The 6000-nt window shown below is 52.5% G+C and overlaps 1 long non-coding RNA gene across 1 annotated transcript in view; it reads left to right on the top strand.

Moving 5' to 3' along the window:
* The window catches only part of LOC146396137 (uncharacterized), a 569893-nt gene continuing 563893 nt past the window's right edge, over nucleotides 1–6000 (top strand). Inside the window, exon 1 of the long non-coding RNA XR_014830104.1 lies at nucleotides 1–425. This is a non-coding gene — a long non-coding RNA (uncharacterized LOC146396137). The remainder of the gene's footprint in view (nucleotides 426–6000) is intronic.

The raw sequence follows: 6000 nt of genomic DNA, 5'->3' as shown, positions 1-6000 counted from the left end.
GATATTGATCTCGCCGGCTCCTGACTCCAGACCACAGCGTGTGGGGATGGTGGTACAGCCGCCTCCACGGCTCCCACTTTTATGGGGTTTAAAGATCATCTCTGGCCATCGAGACAGGATGTCCGGGTTTGGGGCCCCCTTTCTCAGCCTCTGCTCCATTCTTAGACTCCTGGCTTGGTCCTGGGGAAACCTCACATTCCAGGATGGGGTCCTGGGCAACCAGGGGCTGCCTGTTCAGGTCACCAGCCCCCGCCCCCCTCCCCCACATGAGCAGCATCTGACCTGGCAGCTATGGACCCCTCCCTCAGGGGACTCCAGCTGGTTGGGGAGATGGGGAGGGAGTGTGTGGGGCAGAGGTCCTTGAAGAGGGCAGGAGACCACTGGGAGTGATGAAGAAAACCATGGAGACCTCAGGGCTACTTTGGGTAAGTCAACCAATGCATCCCTTCATTAAGTCACCAGATCTTTACTGAGCATCTATTCTGTGAGGTGCTGAGCAGCCCTGGGGTGTTTCTCTTGCAGCATCCTGGGCCAACCGGACTAGGGAAGGGAGAGCTGGGGGCGGGGGGGACCTATAAAGAATCAGCAAATTTCTCACCACAATGCGATCAGTGCCCTGGAGGAAAGGTACATTGTGCAGCAAGAGTTTGTGAACAGATCTGGATGGTCTGGGGAGAGCAGAATAGGTGTTCCTCAGGCAGTGACACTTTCTGGATGTAAAGGTCCAGAGGGTGAACAGGAGTGGGTTTGGGTCAAGACGGGGAAGGGTGTTTCAGATCAAGAACATAACATGTGCCAAGGTCCAGAGTCAGGAGGGCCTTGTGGGTCTGAACCCACATACCCCCCTGGGTAGCACTTTTGACACTGTCACTTGATACTCCTTTGAAAGCCAAGTAGAAAAGTGGTTACGTGCACGGGTTGTGGTGCCAGACTGCCTGGGTTCAAATTCTAGCTCCATCCCTATGAGCTGCATGACCTTGAACTTGTTGCTTGACTTTGTTACTCTTCCGTTTGCACATCTGTACATGGGGGATGGAATACTGGCCACTAACTCAGGGGGTTGTGCTGAGAACGGGGAGTCTCTACCTGTAAAAACAGGTGTTGGAAACAGCATCTGGCCAGCAGCACATGCTCAAATTAGCAAGGTTTATTATTTATGTATTTAATATTCCCCCCCACCTCCACCACTAGACTCTAAAGTCCCTAAGAGCAAAGACCCAGGTCTGTATCTGAAGCCCCAGCACAGTGTCTGGCAGGTGGGAAGCCCTCCATCAGTGTCTGTGAAAGAAATGAGCTAAGGGCAAGATCAGTGTAGCCCTTGAACTGGGGAAGGGGGAAGTTGGGCTAGAGAGGTGATTTAGGCAAGACTTATTCTGTCATGTGAAGCATTTGGTGTTTGTTGTCAAAGCAGCGGAGGCTTTTGAAGATTCTTAATCAAGGGGGTGGTGGGATCAGGTTGACATTTTGCAAATGGGCTGTCTGGTTCCACGTCTGTTGAACTCCAACTATATGTTAGATACTGTATTAGGTGTTGTATTCAATGTTATCTCATTTATTTGTTTTAAAATGACCCTGGGAAATACAGCTGAGGAAAGCTTAAAGTAGTTTGCTCAAGATCTCATAGCTGGAAAAGTCTACATAAATGGATTTAAGATTTCTTGAGTTTTGTATCATGTAGAATTTTGGTTCAGCTTCTGTAATAGAGATTTCAAATGACACTTAATTGTGTTAGAAGTTTATTTCTCTTTCAAGTAAAGACTCTGGGTGTATTATAGCTTTTCCCATGAAGTTGTTCAGAATCCCAGGTTCTTCAGTTTCGTTGCTCTGCCATCCTCAATACACGGTCCATGGTGGTTGCTCCAGCTCCTGCCATTGCAACTGCATTCCAGCTAGTGGAAAGCCAGAAAAGAGGAAATGAAGGGCACGCCCTTCTCCTGAAGGACACAGTGCATTGTTTCATTGTATACATTGTTTCTGCTCAGATTGCTATGGCCAACACTGTCACGTGGCTTCAACTAGCTGCTGGGAAATGCCACTTTTATGCTGTGCAGCCATGAGCCCAACCATACTTCCAGAGACTTATCACTAAAAGAAGAAGAGGAGATTGAGTATGGGTATGGGGAGCAGCTCTTAGTGTCTGGCTCACATTCTGATGCCAGGGATAAGGAGAGCCAACACCATGCTTCTTTCTGGGGTCACACTCAGGGGAGGCTGAGCAGGTAGAAATCCAAAAGCTCAATCAGGAATCAAGTGTAGGGATGATGGAGGAGTTGAGGACAACTGCTTGCATGGGGATAACACTCATCACTCAGTTTGAGCAGAGTGTTTGTGGTTGGACCTTTTGGGAGCGGCAGCTGTGGGAATGTTCACTGGGCAATAGACGTGAAGGGTCAAGGCAGGAGGTAAAGACTTGGGAGGTACGGCAGATACCATGTGGGGTGGCCACAGAGCCAAAGGTCCCTCTCTTTCGTGGGAAGGACCTGATGTAGGGGGTGGCCCCCAGTGGCCATATCTGTGAGCTGGGGCACAATGACCACTTCCCCTGGGGACAGCAGGCTGCTCCGGGGCCAGTGTCTGCCTCAAGTTGGGACAGTCCCAAGTTCTTCCCTGGGCTGGAGAGAGGAGGAAAGAGAGGGCCTGGGGGAGGATGTGGGTGGCTGTATGGGCTTCTCAACATTGTCTCCATGGAGGTGATAAGACACAGAGGACAAGGACTGGGGTAGCAGGCAGAGGTCCCTGTGCTCCGTGTGTGGCCCAAGAACTGCAGAGGGAGTGGCTTGACTCCCAGGCCACCTGACCAGCTGATGGGCATCCTGGGCTGAGCCCTGAGGACAGGAGACTTGAGCTTCAGGGGGGGTGGTCTCAATGCCTGGGCACTCTCAGAGCTTGAAGTGGTGGAGGTGACGTACAGTTTCTTGCCCCTTTAGCAGAGAGGCTCATAGGATGGTGTGAAGAAGACAGAGTTGTCGTAAGGGATGAAGGGAGCCTGGATGGACTGGTGTCTTCGTAGGTGAGGGGAGTGAGAGCTTCTAGAAGGAAGGAATGGCTGGTCAACAGTCCAGCTCCCCCTTGGGATCAAGTCAAGTGAGCCCCATAGAAAGTCATTAATTTGACCACAAGCAGGTCCCTTTTTCCCTGGGGGAAAGAGTGACAGTTGGGTGATGGGGCCAAGGGCTGTGGAAGAGGCTCAGCAAGGTGCCTGGCTCAAAAAGGCTCACTGCATTTACAGAACTGGTGGCTGGATGGGTGATCAGGAGGGGGAGTGAGACAGCGAGTGTAGACAGCTTGATAGATACCTTGACTTCTATCCATGGCAGTTACTTAACTTCTTTTCCTGAGCCTTGCTGCTGGCTTTCAGCTGATGGAGTTGGCCTAGGTTTCACCTGCATCACAAGTCAGGATGGGGAAAGAGGACTGGGGAAGGAGGCGATTTGTCCTGGAAATCTGAAGCCCCCAGGGGGTAGCCTTTTGGGAGGAGCTGCCTGATACTTAAGAGGTGGTATCAGCAGGTGTCGGCCCGCCGGGGACAGAGAGGCTGGCTCTGAATGCCAGGCTTCAGGTGACTAAAGCCGCGAACCTTATCCCATGTGGAGGTAAGGGAGGTGTGACGGGGTGAGGTGCAGTGGGCTGGGGTGGCATTACAGTCATCTCGCCCGCTTCCTCTTCTTCACTTCTTGCTCCAGGAGCTCGCCCATCCAGCCTCTAATAACCCCAAATCCTGGACTAGTGTTGAGGAGACTGGCTGGGCCAGGTAAACAGGCAGGGAGGGGGCAGCCCCAGGTTGTCGTCTTTGTTGTTGTCAGATCCTCCTGGTCCGGCACCTTCATCTTTCCCTTCTTATCTGAGTTTTCCCTCTTCTTTGCCCATTTCTGTCCCCTCGTTTCCTGTCTTCCTGCAGCCCTACCAGTTCCCCACCCAACAGAGCCACCAGCCCTTAAGAGGTGGTCCCTCTTAGGGGATGGAGACCAAGAGAACCTGCCTTTCCAAGGGACCTCAGGGGACGGGGTTTGGGGGGGGGGGTCTAGGCTTGGGGTGGGGAGAGCTGAAGGAGGACTTAGGCAAGTCTAGCCAGGGCCGGGATTCTGTGAGCTGTGTTTTTCTCCTCCACCCTTAGGCCTCTACTGGGGATGGCTTCTTAGCCCAGTAGCGGTCTAAGGCTCCCTCCAGTGGCCATTAGAGGAACTGCAGGCACTCGCTGGCCTCCTGGAAGAGGTCACAGTGGGCCAATTTCCAAGGGCCTAAGGGACCCAGTGGATTGAGAGCTGGAGGCTGAGAGTAATTGGGCACTTAGAGGCAGGCTGTTTATTGAAAGCTCCAGGAGAGTGGCAGGGATGGGTTGCTAGCGGCCTCTGATCCCATCATTTGTCACTACCCTGGCCAGATGGGAGCTGGCCCCAAGCTCCTCTTAACTGGAGGCAGGGCCAGAGACCACACAGGTGGCAGGAGCCGTGAGGCCCTGGCCCTAGGGTGTGGCTCAGTGGGAAGGGCCCTGGACTAGCAGCCAGGAGATTGGGGTACACTAGGGGCTGGCCAAGAGAATTCCCTTCTCAAAGCTTCCATGTCCTTTTCTGTAACTGGGCCTCTGGACAGATGATGTCCCTGGGTGCCTTCCCCCAGCCCAGCATGACCTGTCCCCATGTTCTTACTTCCTGGGTCTGCAAGGTCAATCTGTCCATCTCCCTGCAGCCGGCCTGCTGTCCATCCCCTCTGTCAAGCCGGCAGGTACACAGTGTCTCTGCCAGGCCAGCGATGCAGCATTCCATTCCTTTTGCCCTTTAATGATCTAACCTTCTGGAAATTCCATTCTTCTCACCCTTGTGCCTCCTGCTTCTGTGCAAGCACATTTCCAGAGGGTCCAGCCCTTACGGAGACAAACAGCTGCTGCCTTCAGGGACCTGGGTCTGAGAACTAGGAACAAAGCATCTGCACCCCCAGTCCTGGTTAGTTTACTTCCTTCTTCTTCTTCACAGCTGGTGACCCTCATAAGGAGAGTGAGAATGAATATCCCCAGTTCTCTCCAGCACTCAGGCCTCTGCTTTTTTTCTTTTTTCTTTTCTTTTTTTTTTTCTTTTTTTTTTTAGGGCTGCACCCACGGCATATGAAAGTTCCCAGACTAGGAGTTGAATCAGAGGTGTAGCTGCCAGCCTACACCACAGCCACAGCAACGTGGGCTCCAAGCCCTGTCTGTGACCTACACCACAGCTCATGGCAATGCCGGATCCTTAACCTACTGAGTGAGGCTAGGGATTGAACCTGCATCCTCGTGGATCCTAGTTGGGTTTGCTACCGCTGAGCCACGATGGGAACCCCAGGCCTCTGATCTCACCAAAGCGCCCCAGGTCTTTACAAAAGAGAAGCTGAATCTGATGGGAAAGAAATGTAAGTAAGTGAATAAGCTTCTTTTCCCTGAAAAGGAGGGTCCATGCCTCTGCACAGGCAGGACCAGTGTGCTGATAAACCAGCTGGGAAACTAAGATGAGAAAACGTTCTCTTTCCCCGGTGCCCAGTGGTGTGTGAACCATGGAGGCAGAACAAGAGGGTGGGAAAGAGAGGCTTTCGAGTCCTTCCAATCTGAGCCCGAGTTTCAGCTCATCATCCCCAGGCCAAGTTGACTTCCCTGTGCCTAAGTTTCTTTGTCTCTAAAATGGGAGAGTGATGACTGCGGGGCAGTTATATGACTAATTGTGTCCAGCCCCGTGCTCATGTGAATAGTGGGAGTGCGGTGACGTTTATGGACTGCCTAGGACATGCCAGGCCCTATGGGAGATGCACAGGATCTCATTTACACAAAACCCAACTAGGTGCTCCCTGTCACCCCCGTTTCACAGATAAGCAAGCAAGGCTCAGAGAAGGAGACAGTTGAATTAAGAAGAACCCATGTCTGTCTGCTTCTAAAGACTGTGGGTATATCTAGAAAGGTGTCGATGGGGTGGGGGTGGGAGCCCCCTGAGAGTAGGGTCTTGAGAAGGCAGAAGCCCTCGCGAGATCAGAAAAAATCCA

Source organism: Sus scrofa, chromosome 15, assembly GCF_054392235.1.
Source record: "Sus scrofa isolate SSC_HxYL_T2T_F1_AM1 chromosome 15, Sscrofa_HxYL_maternal_Yorkshire_Landrace_v2.0, whole genome shotgun sequence".
NCBI classification, from domain to species: Eukaryota; Metazoa; Chordata; class Mammalia; order Artiodactyla; family Suidae; genus Sus; species Sus scrofa.
Note: the sequence above shows the minus strand (reverse complement) of the source record. Positions and strands in the feature narration are given on the sequence as shown.